Here is an 18,114-nt window from a genome sequence, read left to right on the forward strand (position 1 = left end):
CCAGTCTCTCTCTCTAAAACCTTGAAATCAGGCTAGAAATCTAGGGGTAATAATGGACTCAGACTTGAACTTTAACAGACACATCAAATCAGTAACATCTGCAGCTTTTTACCATCTAAAAACATTATAAAATCAAAGGTATACTGTCAAAACCAGACTTGGAGAGACTTACCCATGCATTTGTCTCCAGTAGGTTAAACTACTATAACGGCCTGCTCACTGGCCTCTCCAAACAAGCGTTAAAAGAGCTGCAGTACATCCAGAATGCTGCTGCTCAGATCCTGACTAGAACTAGGAAGTACTTCACACATGTATCCTGTGGTCATATCTCTGGCTCCTGTGACTCAGAGAATAAACTTTAAAGCAGTTCTGCTTGTGAACAAGTCTGTGGCCTAGCACCGAAGTACATCTCCCACATGTACTTTGTCATATGAACCATCTCACACTCTGAGGACTTAAGGAACCCGCCTCCTGTTGGTGCCCAGAGTCAGAGCTAAACCAGGACTAAAGCAGGACAAAACATGGGGAATCAGCGTTTGAGTTTTGTGCAGTTAAAACCTGGAACAGTCTTCCTGAAGATGTGAGACAGGCCTCTGCTTTGACAATGTTTAAATCCAGGCTCAAAACAGTTCTGTTTAGCTTTGCATATTCACTCTTCTGTTTTAATCTTCTGTTTTAATGTTAATTTTATGATGATTATTTGTGATTAGTTATGCTTTCATTTGTTTGTATTGTGATTTTAATGTCTTTCTGTAAAGCACTTTGATTTACTTTGTGTACAAATTGTGCAAATAAACTTGCTTTGCTTTGCCTGTGGTGATGCCTTGGTGAGACCATGGTGGTGCTGTGGTGGTGCTGTGGGTGGTGCGAGTGGTGCTGTGGGTGGTGCCATAGTGGTGTGGTGGTGGTGCTGTGGTAGTGCCCTGGTGCTGTGCTGGTGCTGTGATGATGTGCTAGTGCTATGGTGGTGTGCTGGTGCTGTGGTGGTGTGGTGGTGCCGTGGCGGTGCGAGTGGTGGTGGTGTGGTGGTACTGTGGTGGTGCCGTGGTGGTGCCATGGTGGTGATGTGGTGGTGCTGTAGTGATGGTGTGGGTGGTACCGCGGTGGTGCCGTACAGGCTGTCCTCTGGTTCGACTCCAGTTCAGATCTGTGGCTGTGTTCATGGGACTCTTCCACTGAAGCTCTTGTTTTTGGAGGTGCTGAATTTTCACCAGGGTCACTGCCTCAAGCCGCCAGCAGAGGGCGCCACCGCAGGAGACAGCAGAGGACCACACAGGGCACGCTCACAATGCGCCTTTAATTTGCGGGTGAGCGGTGCCAAATCGAGTTCATATTTTCAAAGTCATAGCAGAGAGTTTGGAACATGTTTACAGAATAGGGGGACTGTCACACTTTTAGACGGAAGGGGAAAATTACATCATGTTTGTCTGATGAGGCAAAAGAACAAATTACTGCTTTGAAAATTAATCTAGAGAAGTCAGCAGTTGTCATGGTGATAATTATAATAATGGAAAATGGATAAAACTCAGCAGAAGCAAAATTCCAAATCTAAAATAACTTAGATTTAGACTGATTCATGTTTAAACAATATAGTTATAAAACTGTGACCTGTGTTTGAGGCTCAGAATGTCTGAAGAAAGCACATTATGTCTTGTCGTGACAGTATGGAATTTTCTTGGGGTGAAAAGTCACCTGCATAATTCCTTGGAAAAAGAAAGTTAAAGCCATACATGGAATATTCTCAATCTCAACAGAGATAGAAACATTTTATGCCATACTGTGGAATAGCCAAAGGAACAACATTTCTATGGAAAGAAGAGGAGGAGATGCAAGCCCGCTCAGAATAAACACGCATGTTTTTCTGTGTTTTCCAGTGCAATAAACACATCCATAAATTGGAGGAACAAAAAAGATACACATTGGAGCTTTAAGATATGCACTGTATGAAGAAGACTTGAAATAACTGGGGAAGGTGTTGATCTGATCTCTGGTGGACTCAGAGTGGACTTGCCCGTGGACATCATTGTTCTGTGTCTGGTTCACGCTGTATAAACTTCACTAACCTGCTTTACGTGAGGTTCCTCAGGTCTTTTTCAGCCCATCCTTCACATCTCTGTCATAATTTCAATGCACTATTATGTGAGTAATTTAACAAACCCTCTGCAGTTTACCATAGACATATTACAATACAACCAATAAATTGTAGAAATACAGCAAAACATATTAACGCATTTAGAGTTTTAGAAGTAAATGCTTTAGGGTCACAGTCGTCAGCAGCAGTACTTATCATGACCTGCCGGTGGGAAAGTCTGAACCAGCTGAACGGTTTTTAAAGAATAATTAGATCTGTAAGTCATATATAGTGTTAATATTACATAATTAACAGTGCAATCCAGAGATAAACATTGCTTCACCTGTTTGTACATTTTATGCTGAAAATGAAACTTAAAAACAGACAAATTCATGTAACTCAGAAATTCAAGACTTATTTTTTTGGCTGCATGATTCAGTCTTACCTGATTTGTTAGACTCAGAGCCACAGAGCAAATCCAAACGAGCCAATAGTCCAGTAAAGACACTGATAAAATCCATTTGATAATTCTGTTCCATTTTCATCTTTCCTCAAGGCAGAGAGCTGTGGATGTAAATCCGTCCTCGATCCTGGTGTTGGGACCAGTCACAGCAGAGCATGAAGCTGCTCCGTCATATCAGAACACATGTATGGAGAAAACTGCCGTATGAGACGCTTATGAAGTTTGAGAAAGAGAGGCTTGCCATGGAGCCATTTTGGGCCTCGCAGTAGGACCCCTTCAGTTCCCAGTAGGGGCCTTACTCCCCTCTGAGACTCCCCCTCTGAGACAGGGCCTCGCATGGATAAAAACACCACAAGGGGTTCGGGAACGCTCATTTGGCCTGACACAGAAGAATGGATCAAACTCAAATTGTTGATGCAACTTTATGAAAGATTCTGAAATAAAAGTTTGCATGTCTCAGTAATAATCGGACTTGTGCGTTGTGAAGCGGTGCTTGGGGTGCCCATGGCTGGGGTTTGGGGTACAAAGGGTCTACTTTAGGGCACATCAGTGCTAGAACTCGGAAAGACAGGCGTGGCACGCCTCCCCCTGCACTTCATGTATCTGATTATACATCGGGCAAAATCCCAAAAGTTTTGTGAAACAGAAAACAAACCGAACATTATTACGACGTTCCAGTGCATTGCCGTGTGGATGTTCATGCTGCTCACGTCTGCTGGCACAAGGAAAACTGGGCACCATACCCCACGCCTCTCACAGTAGGGGGCGCCACAGATGCAGGCAGGCCGGGGCAAAGGATAAATATTTGCCAGCTTTGTTCACTGACTGTGGAAAACCTGAAAAAGGTCGTTAAGGGGATTTACAGCATTGTGTTGTATGGTTCAGCACATGGAAATGATTCATTTCATATTGCACCGTTTGGTTTGACGGACGCCGCTGTGTACAACTCATATAAAAACATTTAAATCAAATGGTTTTCGCTGCTTGAATATTTGACCATAATTTCATTGGCAAAGTTCACCTTCTTCCTTTTCAGGAGTTGTCTCAAATTTCCCAACGTTTGAACAATAAGTTAAAGAGTTTTCGTGGGAGCCGGCGGAGTCAATAGAAGATGTACGAGGACATCCGTGACAGATGGTTGTGACAAGCCCTTCAAGGACGTCCATCCTCAGAAAGAGGACGGGGGCCTCTGCGTGGGAGCGCGACCCAGGAAAATGGGCCCATGTGGGACGATGTGACAAACTGGCAAGGTAAAATGGTCCCAGCAGAACAAAATGTCCATGCCAGGAGCTGGATGAGCTGCTCACACGTGAGGTTTCCCAGCACCATTTAGCTAAAGTTTCAATGGCCTTTACTTGACCTGTGTTAATGGGACATTTTTCTGAGAACTTTAGGATCCTTCTGAGTCTTTAGGGTCCTTCAGGGTCTTCAGGATTCTTCTCTGGCTCTTTAGGATCCTTCTCTGTCTCTTTAGGATCCTTCTCTGAGTCTTTAGGAGGCTTGTCTGAGCCTTTAGAATCCTTTCCTAAGTCTTTAGCATCCTTCAGAGTCTTTAGGATCCTTCTCTGACTCTTTAGGATCCTTCTCTGACTCTTTAAGGTCCTTCTGAGTCTTTAGGATCCTTCAGAGTCGGTATCTTCTTTGAAACAATAGAGATGAAACAATGGCATGTGTTTGAGCGACTTAAAGTGAGTTGGTTTGATGTGGATTCATGTTTGCTGTGTATACAGGATTTTAAGGACTGTCCCGCCCTTGTTCCCTGTTTTAAATCCTGCTCGATCCCTTGTAGAAGGCATCAAAGATTGAAGTGTGAACCTGTTGCACTTTGGGTCGATAATTGGTTGGAATGCACAGCATGTTGAAGCAAGGCCTTCAGGACGACATGCTCCAAGTTCAAACTATGGCATCAAAATCAATTCCGTGTCTGGATTTTTCATGTTGGGTTTATCATGTTGATCCCAAATCATTTGTAACGTGGGCCGGTCCTGTTTGTTTAATGTTCAGGGACATAGAGCCTTTTCCAGCTCTGAAACTCTTCTACGGTGGTCTGGGCTCCATTACTTCTGACGTTTACAGTTATGTAAGCCCCTCAAACATAATTATGAACACATCATTTGCAGGATCGCTGGTTTTGATTATGATTGGTTCTCTCGGTTCACAAGTACAATATTCTCATCTTTAATTAATAAAAGTTAAAATCCTCTTTGGAATTCATACACTTTGCCCCAGGAAACGTCTAATCAAATGTTATGTACGTGGAGGCGTGGCCCAAGTTCTTGTAATGTTAGTATGTTAGCATCATTTTTCATGCTAGCTAAAACCTCCCAGCTCCAGATGGCAACAATTATAAATCATGATATTTACAACTGTTCATCACTTTTATTATTTACTATTGTTGCTCGTGATCCAGAGTTTGGTTTGTAAAGTTTGTTCTTTGCCAAGAGCCTGAAGAGTCTCAGACCACACAGGCTCAGCAGCAAATTCTACATTAAGACAAAGAAGGCACATAAAAGGTTCTTTCATTATCAAAATAAAATCCAAATTTACATCAGACTCACACTGGAAAGAGCTCCTGCAGTTGTCACACAATCCCAGCATACACCTCCAGACCCCACACTGGCAGTGGAGCAGCAGAGAAGTCCCAGAGAAACTAACGGCGTCGGCCATAATGAACACAAACTGGATTATTGTTGCGCATGGAGATGTTAACATTGTCAGGTGTAGAAGAAGTCTGGGCCTTTTACCGAATTCACAAGGCTCCAGACTGACGCACAAGTGGATTCTGCAGCTAATTAGGCCAGACATTCAATAAGACGAGAATGGATTTTTACAACAATATATATATTATTTTAATGGTTTTATTTAAATGATTCAAAAACTGTATGTGTGTGTACTGTCTTTAACATTATAGCCTGTTAATAAGACAGAGACTGAGAGAGAGAGAGACAGAGAGACAGAGAGTCTGAAGAGTATACACTATACACTATTTAAAGGGCCCATATTACACTATTTAAAAGGCCCATATTACAATATTTAAAGGGCCCATATTACACTATTTAAAGGGCCCATGTTACACTATTTAAAAGGCCCATATTACAATATTTAAAGGGCCCATATTACACTATTTAAAGGGCCCATATTACACTATTTAAAGGGCCCATATTACACTATTTAAAGGGCCCATATTACACTATTTAAAGGGCCCATATTACATTATTTAAAGCGCCCATATTACACTATTTAAAGGGCCCATATTACAATATTTAAAGCGCCCATATTACACTATTTAAAGGGCCCATATTACAATATTTAAAGGGCCCATATTACACTATTTAAAGGGCCCATATTACACTATTTAAAGGGCCCATATTACAATATTTAAAGGGCCCATAGTACACTATTTAAAGGGCCCATAGTACACTATTTAAAGGGCCCATATTACACTATTTAAAGGGCCCATATTGCACTATTTAAAGGGCCCATATTACAATATCTAAAGGGCCCATATTACAATATTTAAAGGGCCCATATTACACTATTTAAAGGGCCCATATTACACTATTTAAAGGGCCCGTATTACAATATTTAAAGGGCCCGTATTACACTATTTAAAGGGCCCATATTACACTATTTAAAGGGCCCATATTACAATATTTAAAGGGCCCATAGTACACTATTTAAAGGGCCCATAGTACACTATTTAAAGGGCCCATATTACACTATTTAAAGGGCCCATATTGCACTATTTAAAGGGCCCATATTACAATATCTAAAGGGCCCATATTACAATATTTAAAGGGCCCATATTACACTATTTAAAGGGCCCATATTATACTCTTTAAAATGCCCATATTACAATATTTAAAGGGCCCATATTACAATATTTAAAGGGCCCATATTACAAAATTTAAAGGGCCCATATTACAATATTTAATCAGAATCAGAATCCTTTTATTGCCATCGTTTGTGAACACAGTTCACAAACTAGGAACTTATTGGTGATAAAGTGCAACATAAAACATAAAACACACTGAATAAATACAAATACAAATAAGGGCATGCACAAAGTTAAAAAAAGATATGCTTAAAAATCAAATCAAATACTTAAAGGTAGAAAATATATACAACAGCAGCATCAGAACAACAGTGCAAACATGACTTATTAAAGTGACCGGTGTTAAAAAGAGTCCAGTTTTGTGCAAATATTATGAAGTGTCATGAGACAAACTGCAGAGGGGAAGAAACTGTTCTTATGACGAGAGGTTCTGGTCCCAATGGACCGTAGCCTCCTGCCAGAGGGAAGTGGCTCAAATAGTCCATGTCCAGGGTGAGAAGTGTCAGCTGCTATACGGCCTGCTCGCCCCCGACTCCTGGAGACGTACAGGTCCTGTAGAGATGGAAGGCTGCAGCCAATCACCTTCTCAGCAGAGCGCACAATGCGCTGCAGTCTCTGTCTGTCCCTGGCAGTGGCCCCAGCGAACCACACAGTGATGGAGGAGGTGAGGATGGAATGGAGGAGGTGAGGATGGAAACTGACCATATTACACTATTTAAAGTGCCCATATTACAAAATTTAAAGGGTCCATATTACACTGTTGTCTGACCTCTTTGGAGATGTTATTGCTTTGAATGATTTCAGTCCTGGAATTGCCGATCTTTACTGAACTAAAGGTAAAAGGAGCTGTTAACTTGAAAACTACCAATTCATGACATCACAAGGTGGAACAGAGCATTTTGAGCTTTGGAGATGTAGACAGACTAATAATAAAGTGTTACTCAAACATGTGGGAATGAAATAAAACACAACTCCATGTGTGTTTTTGAGGAGGGAACAGCATTAGAACATGGCTTAGAGCTCACAGGGGTCAGTTTTGTGTAACATAAGAAGTTTAATTAACTGCTTAGAAATGTTGATCATAGAAAATAAAATCACAAACTAAAGATAAATCAATATGCTTTGTGTTTATTACCCTGACATGATTTAGCTGCTAACAGGCTACAACATCTGCACATCAGTTAAAGGTAGGGTGGCCGGGTGTCCCCTTTGACCCAGGACAGTTCCAGTTTAGAACCTTGTGTCCCCTGTCCCAGCAGACTGATCCTAAACCAATGATTTGTCCCAGAGGTGTCTCTATTTTTGACCAGTCTGATCCAGCAGTAAAGAGGGGAATATATTGGCATTTGTTTAGCTAAAATAGCAAAAACTGGGATTGAAATGAGTATAAGGCAAAATAACGCACTGACAGAAGTCCCTCTGTTTCTAACTGACACAAAACAGACGAGAATATTTATACCCACTGTTCAAACCCGGGACTGTCCCAGTTTTGAATTATGAAAATCTGGTCACATGAGTCAGAGCACATTGTGTTTCATCTATTTCACATAATTTAAACAGTATCAGTGAACATTATATAAAGTCTCTCTTTTTTTTTTTTACAAGCATCTCCCATGATAAAAGAAGGTGAAAAGTAAACCAGATGCCCCGATATGTCAGAGTTAAGGCAAAGTCTATGCGATCTATCCTCTTTAAACTCACACCTGTGCAGGTCAGGGTCACACATCATTATGTTGATTAGTTTTAAGATAAATCATTGTCTGCGATTTCAGTTAAAGACAAAAAACTCTAAAATCAACTCAGGGCCATTCATTACCGATAATTCACCACTGCCAATATGGCATCCCTGTCACATGTGACTGTCACCTGTAGTCACATGGGGCAGAAGCTCAGGGATACAAAATCCTCGCTGCTCCTCCTCCTCCTCACTGCTCCTTCTCCTCACTACTCCTCCTCCTCACTGCTCTTCCTCACTGCTCCTTCTAACTGCTCTTCCTCCTCACTGCTCCTTCTCCTCACTACTCCTCCTTCTTACTGCTCCTCCTCCTCACTGCTCCTCCTATTCACTGCTGCTCCTCCTCCTCACTGCTCCTTCTCCTCACTACTCCTCCTCCTCACTGCTCCTACTTACTGCTCCTCCTCCTCACTGCTCCTCCTCCTCATTTGGAATGAAGTGCTGTAACAGAGTGTAACATTATTAGTCTTGATAAATTCTGCAGTGGTCTAAACAGTTCTCATGTCGATCCATCCATTTTCTTGTGCTTATCCAGTGCCAGGTTGCAGGGGCAGCAGTCAAAGCAGGGACTCCCAGACTTCCCTCCCCCCAGACATGTCCTCCAGCTCCTCCGGTGGGACCCCCAAGGCGTTCCCAGGCCAGCTGAGAGACATAGTCCCTCCAGCGTGTCTTGGGTCTTCCCCGGGACCAAGAGGCATCCTGAGCAGATGTTTTGATGTTTTGTGTTAAATGAAATGAGAGCTTCACATGGGGCCAGTGCCCTGCCGTCACCAGCCCAAGCACCTGTCCTCCTGCAGGCACCTGCCCACCTGCAGGCACCTTCCCACTTGCAGGCACCTGCTCGCCTGCAGGCGGTCTGCAGGCACCTGGCAGTCTGCATACTGTGACCGCTGCAGTCTCTCATGTGGGCCTGGCACTCCTGAGCTAATGCATCAGCAGCTTTGCCATTGGCCCCTGATGAGCTGTTTGACACGGTGTCAAGGTCTGAGCTGGCACTCGCCCTCAGAGACATGGGCTAACAGGGGCACAGAGGTGACACACCCTCAAAGACACAGGCACACAGGGGCATAGAGGTGGCACTCGCACAGAGAGGCAGGCACACAGAGGTGACACGCCTACGGGGGCATACAGGGGCACATGGGAGCACAATAGAACTGGGCTGCTGTGTAAGTCAGTTGCAAGTTGTAGCCCTGAGGCCCTTTTATTCAGAAATAGAAAAACAAACATGCCAATGCACTGACATTAACTTCATTTCTATCAGAGCAGAGCAGCCACTTCAATAAAATAAATAAAAAAGAGTGATCAGAATCAGAATCTTAATATAAGAAAAGATAAACTCTAATAAAGAGTAGTGTAGAAGTTAAAATGCAGCCCTGTCTACAGCTGCTCAGTATATCGTAAAAGTATTCATATCGATACTGACTAAACATCCTCAATATATGTCGCAATAATTCATGGATAGAGGGCCACACTTTGGGAATGGCTGTGATTGATAGAACTGATTCTGTTCATGATTTTCTTTATTAAGTCCAGTATGAGCTGATTTAGTCCTGATTTTATCCATGTAGAGTTTTTTTCACTTAAAATCCAAAAACATGTATTTTTTTTTTTTCTTTTATTATATCTAAAATTATTCAGTCAAAAAGTATAATGAAATATTGCAATATATCAACATGGCAGTTCTTTACAGCCATATCACATATGTCCCGTTTTTCCAACTAACCCCAATTAAAATTAAAATGAAACTTAGTTTCAGTTGTGAGGCTAATTAGATATGAGATCAGATCTCACTGGTATTTGACAAACGAGTCTATAGAAACAAGCATTTTTCCATCCATAGGAAACACAGCCAAGTCAATTGTTTTGGGCACATACGAACAGCAAAATGTCCGCTGGCATTGGAGAGTGTGCTTAGAAATAAAAGCACAAAGGTTTCCACCGTCTCAAATCCCTGTTAAGACCCTCATGTTTCAAAATGGAACACATCGAGAGTCCATGCCGCCTTTATCCCATTGCTTCCTCTAATCCCACAGTCAGGTTCATTTCTTTAGCTCGGGCCTCGTTGCACACGGCTCCGGTTCGGTTGTCCAGCAGTGGAACTCGGAGAATGTGCACTCTTTGTAAATGAAAAAGTACGTTTATTGGGTTTGATTGAGCCAAGAATGTTACGGATCAGTTTGGACTTATAATGAGATAGTGTCTGTGAGGCGTCAGTGTGGAGCTGACGAGGTGAAAGAAGGGAACACAGGGAACGCAGGGAACACAGGGAACGCAGGGAACACAGAGAACACAGGGAACATAGGGAACGAAAAGTTAAGGAAAAAACACACACCCAATGTAATTGTGTCATAGCACTTACAGTTAAATAAGACGAGTTCTTCAAACTGCTCTGTTCACATCTTTAACCATGTTCTAGTCATTTCTTCTCATTGAGCCTCTGAAGTTGTATTTTGAGTGATTCATGTTTGAATTAATCATTCATTGAATTTTTCAAGACACCATTTTGCTGATCTACCCCCGTTTTCACCTTCACCGGTACAAGCCCACTGTGACGTATGCACCCAAAAAAAAGGGCTGCTCGCTAATGTGATGTGCAGCTATCCACGCACATCACATTAGTGAGCCGACAGCATGCGGCGCTATGTTGTTTCTTTTATTAAGTTGTTTTAGATAAATGTTGTAATTCAAAATGTGTAAATTATAACATAATGATCTGCAGTTGTCAGAGATGAGAACTCTACAGATACAAGCTCAATAGTACTGGTTTAAACCTTCCACCGTGCTCAAATGGACTGAGTTAGTTTAGTTTTTCTGAGGCCCAAATCTCACACAGCACTATGACCCAAGCATTAGAACATCCAGCAAAGATTATGTAAACACTGACCACATGCACAGGCCACACTGACCACATGAAAAGGTCACTCTGACCACAGAACCTTTTTAATTTCAAACTCTGTTTTAGTGGGTAAGATTACATATATGTCAGTGCCATATGAACCATCTCACAATCTGAGGACCTCAGACTGATCCCCCAACTAAACCAGGACTAAACCAGGACTGAACCAGGACTGAACAAGGACTAAACCAGGAATAAATAAATCAGGACTAAACCAGGATAAACCAGGACTAAACCAGAACTAAACCAGAACTAAACATGTTGAATCATCGTTTGAGTTTTGTGCAGTTAAAACCTGGAACAGTCTTCCTGAAGATGTGAGACAGGCCTCTACTTTGACAATGTTTAAATCCAGACTCAAACGGTTCTGTTTAGCTGTGCATATGTCTGAAAGGGTTTTATTCTGCCTCTTCTCTTTTAATGTTCATTTTATGATGATTATGTATGTTTTGATTTGTTGTATTGCGATTTTAATATTCTTTGTCTTTTTTATTATGTAATTACTTTCGGTACAAATGGTGCTATACAAATAAACTTGCCTTGCCTGTATGAGTGGTTCCCTAAGAGCAGTTTGAAAGTTTCCTGTGGGACGTCAGCTTCCAATTAGGAGCTAATGCTATCTATATTAACCCCTCGCCCCCTCCCTGACTTCACTTTATGGAGGTGAGGGAGGGGCTGCGGAGCCTCAATAAAAAACAGCACTAAAAAGCCGTTATAGTGCTGTGAAGAATGGGACTTGTCAGTAATTTGCTGTCTAAAAGTGAGAAGATTGTAGGTCTGGGGCCGATTGGAATTCTGAGCCTGCGGTTCAGTGTGGGAAAAGCAGTGGGAAGCGAGCACCACCCTTTGTGCCGTAATTACTGGAACTAGCAGAGGCCAGCGCCAGTCCTGCTAATGATAACCCCAAAGCTCTCCAGGCCTCACCTTGTGACTGATACGGCCCTGTCAGCACGGCACCAAAGCACACAGGAGGGGATGATGCTAATATTCATATCACATTAGCATATTAGCTAACACAAACATGCAAATCAGGAGGTGCTACTGGACACACATTAGTCAGCTTTAAACCTTTAAGTTTTGCCATTAGCTTTATGAAATACTTGCCTGTAGCTTAGAGTGCTATTAATCAGTTTTCTGGTTAGCACACAGTTTAGCGCTAGCTGCTACAAAGCCAAAAATATTTATGCATTACACATGACTGGAAACCCAGACAGCAATGGAGAGGATGATGGGGTAAATAATCAAATTCAAACAGATCACAAAAGAATCATTTAAAAAGTAAAAATCAAATTTGACACCTTCCTATTTATTTATATTTTGAACATGGACACAGATATGGACTGACTAAGCACACGCCTCCTGTGCAGTCGGCTCAATATTAAAGGTGAAAGTGCTGATGATTTTAATGTTTTTCTATGGTGCTGAATATTTACAATTTTACAGAGTTTATCAAAAACTGAGCAGTAAAGTACAAAAATACAAGAAGTAGCAATAAATTCGTACTGTATATAGAATTACACACGGCTAACCTGATAGCCCCTGTGTCTCAAATAGGAAGTGATCGTGGGCACACTTCTGACTCCATCGACTCTGGCTCCAATTCACTTTCTACTGAAAAACTGGGTCCCCTCTCTCTGTAACTGCTGTTTTCAGACTCGACATTTTGGTCTTAAATGTTAACCCGCTATACATGATCCTAGATGATTTTTATTTCACTATTGTGTCTGTAAATCAGGATATGAACATTAATAACAGACAAATCAGACACCTTCTTTCCCCGAGGTCGCTCCAGCTAGCGTTAGCAACAGGTTTGATTGACAGTGTTACTAAGCGCCCGCTCCCTGCTAAACCAGACATGTGAGCAGGAAGGGAGCTTCATTAGCCTTGCTCCTGATTGGCTTTTTGGTCGCAGTCGGAATTCCAAATATGGAACTCTGCTCCAAATTGGCCCCTGTAACTGCTAGCCTTGATGTGCTTCATTTGACTGGAGCCAAATGCTGTGGGTGACGTCACAGTCACTTAGTCCACTTCTTTATACAGTCTGTGGGTTCTAAAGCAGCATATTTGTCATCAACACCAAAAATTCCATTCAAAATGCAAGGACAAATTTTGTAATATAGTTTTAACAGTTATAGAATGACCTCCACATGTGCCAACAGTGTCAAACCAGGAAGTAATTTTTCGTTTGAGTAAAAATCTGCCATATAATAATATTTTAGTGAAATGAGTCATCTGACCTGTTAAATACACTTAAGGTTAAGGTAAGGTCAGGTGACAGTAGAATCTGAAGCGTCTCTTTGGATGGACATGCTCCACGGCCCGAGGCACAGACATGGAGGTCAAAGGTCACTAATTACTCATCATGTCAGCCATGTCCTCCCACTGCAAGGATCTGACGACCCCTCCGCGACCTTCGTGGACCCAACCCAGCTCCAGCTGAACCACCACAGCTCTACCTGACCCACCACAGCATCGCTCACATCCATGACCCCTCTCCACCAGCAACTTCAGGAAGAGGTCTGAGGCTCCGACTTTGATCAAACTGAAATACTTTTTACTTTTGTATTTGAATATTTATACGTTTTTTATGAACTCAGCAGTTTGAAAATGAAAGTTGTAGATTGTGCAGCCTAACAGAACCTTTCCTATTATCTGTGTTATCCTTCAGTCGTACAGGTTGCGTCCAGGGCAAAACATTCATTCTCATTCAAATAATTTCTTAAAGGAACACTGTGTAACTTTTCTAGTGGAAGGTTCACTTACTTGTCCCCATGGAAATGTTACTGCTTAACCTGAAATGTTCCATCATATGATGTTTTCTCTGTCTTGCATATGTATTAGGAATTAAGTGTTTTAATTGACAAAAACCTTCAAAAAGGTGTTCTTTCTGTGGGCAGGGTGGCCTCTCCACAGATCACACTTGGCCTGTTGATGCTACTGCTTGTCTCTAATGAGTTACTCAAGTTTAAAGCCGTACTGAGGAACACTGTTTAGAGAATTCAGTAAGATTTCCATGAAGAAAAATTGCTTAGTGCAGCTTTAAGTTCTAAAGTACTACTCGGATGAGCAGTGAAACATTTTTACTCTTAAAAACTGTTGGCAATAGATAGTATTCTTCTTTTTTTTTCTTCAAAGTTTCATATTAAAAATAAAAATTCTACAATTCAAAGTTTTTTCAAGTTGAATTTGCTCAAAAGTTCACAAACTGGGGCAACAGTGACACAATTGGTAGAGTGTTTGTTCACTGATCTGAAGGTAGGCCGATCGAATCCTGGTCTTGACAAAAACATCATTGGTAGAGCTGTCACATCCACTGAGCCACAGGTTGGGAGTGCGATTCCAGCTACGTGAAATCGCTGTGTCCTTGGGCAAGAAGACACTTAACACCACTCGCCCTCGTATAAATGTGTGTGTGTTGTAATGACTGACAGGGGACCAAAGATTCAGACTCGGGGAAAAGTTTAAACAAAGTTTATTGACAGACAAGGGGATGCAAAGGGGTAAGATGTTCGTACTGGTTGTGGAGAGCTGGATCGAAGGCGCTGTGTAGTTTCAGGGAGCGGGATCTGGCGAAGAGCAACAGATAGCCAACTGAGTATTGAAGTCATAATTGCAAAAACAAGACTGAACTAAGCAGAGCAGCGCAGACGATGGGTTGCAGGTGTGTATGGGAGGAGCCAGAATCTCCGCCCAGCTCCAAGCTCCGACACAGAAGGGAGGGGGAAAAAACAGCACCAAAACACAGGGCAGACTGGGATCTTGACATTATGTGAATGCGTGTGTGGTTCCTTGATGTAAAGCACTTTAGGCCTTAAAGGTGGAAAAGCGCTGTATAAAAATTTGACTGTTTACCATGTAATAAAACCATCTCCAGCAGAACCTGACCCAATTTTACTAATGTGACTCTGTAAGTGCTGAGGTGGTATCATCTCAGTTGATCTCAACAATACAAACAGACACTTGAAAGGACAGAGGGAGCTTATAGGTGTCACTACCTCTAAGCTGCCTCTAAAGACAAGTGTCTTTAGAAACCAGTTAACCCATCAAATACTTTCAAAGCATATTCTCCCCCACTTTCAAGAAGAAGACAGCATACTTAAATCAGACCTACTCTGCAAACTGTTCTGTTCAGATCTTTCACCATGTTCTAGTTGTTTCTTCTCATTGAGCCTCTGAAGTTGTATTTGGAGTGATTCATGTTTGAGTAATCTTTTATTTTTAAGACACCATTTTGTCAATCTACCCCATTTCACCTCCATCGGTACATGCCCACTGTGACGTACACGCCTGCTGTGACATATGCACTTCCTTCCCCAGTTTTATTTTCTTATTCGGTGATACTCAGGATTCGGCAGCATCGCAAGTGTGATGTGCCGCTATCCATAGGGGTTATCTAACACGGAAGTCAATGGACTAGTTTGTTTTATTAAGTTATTTTAGATGAATATTGTGAATTAAAATGTGTAAATTATAACATAATGATCAACAGAGGTCAGAGATGAGAACCATAGAGACAACATCCCAACAGGGCTGGTTTAACACGATGATATTTGCAGGGTTTGAGGAGTTTTGTCGTGTCTGGTAGCTTTACAGTGTTTAGCTTTGTAATTAGCATTGTGTGAGAAACAGCACATTGGAGATGTAGGATTAGCTGTGGAAGTGTCAGGTGAGGTGTGAACGTGTCAGTATCTATTTAAACATGACATGGCATTATCACTTCCAAGCACTGCAGACACTGCACTACAGTTTTGGTGGAACAAAAAACAGAACTGCTTTGACTAAGTTTAAACCTGATCGAAACACTACTCTGGCATCTGGAAGCTATAAAAAAGTGCTTATGAAGTCAATGCAGTGACGCGAGAAATAACGCTGAACCGTTCCAAACATTTAAAAGTCCATATCACACTATTCCCTGATCTGTTCTAATATTGTTTCCTCATCACAAACAGACCTGGAGTTTTGTCTTGTTTCATTCACACATGCTTAACACACCCACCCTGCAGATTTAGGCTGAGTTCTTCTCTGAAACAGAAAACACTTTGTTCCACCTTGTGATGTCATCATGTGGTAATACAGGAAGTGCTTCACTGTGTGTTTAAACTCCACACACCCTCACTAGAATCCTTTGGATCATTTCAGCCCTGGAATTGTCAAGCTCTACTGAACGAAAGGTAAAAGGAGCTGTTAACTTGAAAACTACCACTTCATGAGCTTTGGAGATGTAGACAGATAATAATAATAATAAAGTGTTCATGTGTGAACAAAACAAAACACAATCTGTTTTTGAGGAGGGAACAGCATTAGAACATGGATTAAAGCTACAAGAGTTAGTTTTGTGTAATATAGTAGCTTCAACATTAACTTTTGTTTTTCATGTTTTTGTTGTTTTTGACTTTGTATAATTAAAATAAAAACAGTGTTTCATGCTGAAAACATGACTCTGAGCTGTGGATGGTGGTTTTCCACTGTCTCATTTCAAAAAGAGGAAAAACATCAAAGTTCTGTCTTCAAAGTGACTTATATAATAAATTGCCCACACAGCGCTTTGCTCTTCTTTCCATCACCTCTGCAACACGACCTCCACCACACCAGCCCAGTGTCTACAGCAGCACACGACCTCCACCACACCAGCTCAGTGTCTACAGCAGCACAAAACCTCCACCACACCAGCCCAGTGTCTACCGCAGCACACGACCTCCACCACACCAGCCCAGTGTCTACCGCAGCACACGACCTCCACCACACCAGCCCAGTGTCTACCGCAGCACACGACCTCCACCACACCAGCCCAGTGTCTACAGCAGCGCACGACCTCCACCACACCAGCCCAGTGTCTACCGCAGCGCACGACCTCCACCACACCAGCCCAGTGTCTACCGCAGCGCACGACCTCCACCACACCAGCCCAGTGTCTACGGCAGCGCACGACCTCCACCACACCAGCCCAGTGTCTACCGCAGCGCACGACCTCCACCACACCAGCCCAGTGTCTACCGCAGCGCACGACCTCCACCACACCAGCCCAGTGTCTACCGCAGCGCACGACCTCCACCACACCAGCCCAGTGTCTACAGCAGCACGCGAGATTTAATTTTTTCTCGAATATGGACATTTAAGAATAAAGTTTTATTTGTCGTTTACCGTTGATGTGCCTTACAACGTGATACTCAGGTTAGGGATAGGGGCTAGGGTTAAAGGTTAGGAGTTAGGGGCTAGGGTCATTTGTACCAAAATGACTACACGACATTGCTGTACCCTACATGTATCATCAATTAAGAAAATAAAACTGGAGAAGGAAGTGTGTATGTCACAGTGGGCGTGTACGTCACAGTGGGCGTGTACGTCACAGTGGGCGTGTACTGGTGAAGGTTAAATGAGGGTAGATCGAGAAAATGACGTCTTGAAAATAGTCACTTAAAGATTACTCAAAAATGAATCACTCCAAATACAACTTCAGAGGCTCAATGAGAGGTCTGATTTAATAAAAAGATATTCTATATATTGTTTTCTTCTATTTATATGGTTATTTGACTTGGTGTCAAAGTTCTCACTGTCAAGATTCTCTGGAGCTCAGCTCTGACAACGATCTGCTAACAATGTGTGTCTCACTTGGGTGACAATACTTCTGGAGATGGGCTGACGTGGAAGGGGAAGGCCCATTTCCTCAAGGCGAGCTTCAGGGCTTAGGTTTGTGTCCAGCCTCTGATCTGTTTCATGTTTTTGACTTGTTTTCTCCTGTTGGCTCGGTGTGAAAAAGGTTAAAGGTCATGGCTGGGGAAAGAGCATCTGAGTGCCTCCCAGTCGCTGACCTGAGCTTGGGTGGTTTCCTCACATAGCAGATGGTCACGCATCAATGATTAGCGATTTCAAAGCTAACGATTAACGTGGTTTTAGAATGATGATGCTACCTGAAGTATGGAAAGTGCAAGCTCTGACTTCCTTTCTATCAGCATTTTGGTCAGTTGGCTTTATTTAATGTATTTCTATGTTTGTGCAGTTCAAATGACTAAGCTAACAGAGGGTTCAAATATATACTAATAATAATGTATGGAAGGTGCTCAGCATTTGAATGTACTGTGCCAACAGGTGCCAGTTGGTTATAGCTCAGTATGCA

This window comes from Periophthalmus magnuspinnatus, chromosome 17 (genome assembly GCF_009829125.3).
Source record: "Periophthalmus magnuspinnatus isolate fPerMag1 chromosome 17, fPerMag1.2.pri, whole genome shotgun sequence".
Taxonomy (NCBI): Eukaryota; Metazoa; Chordata; class Actinopteri; order Gobiiformes; family Gobiidae; genus Periophthalmus; species Periophthalmus magnuspinnatus.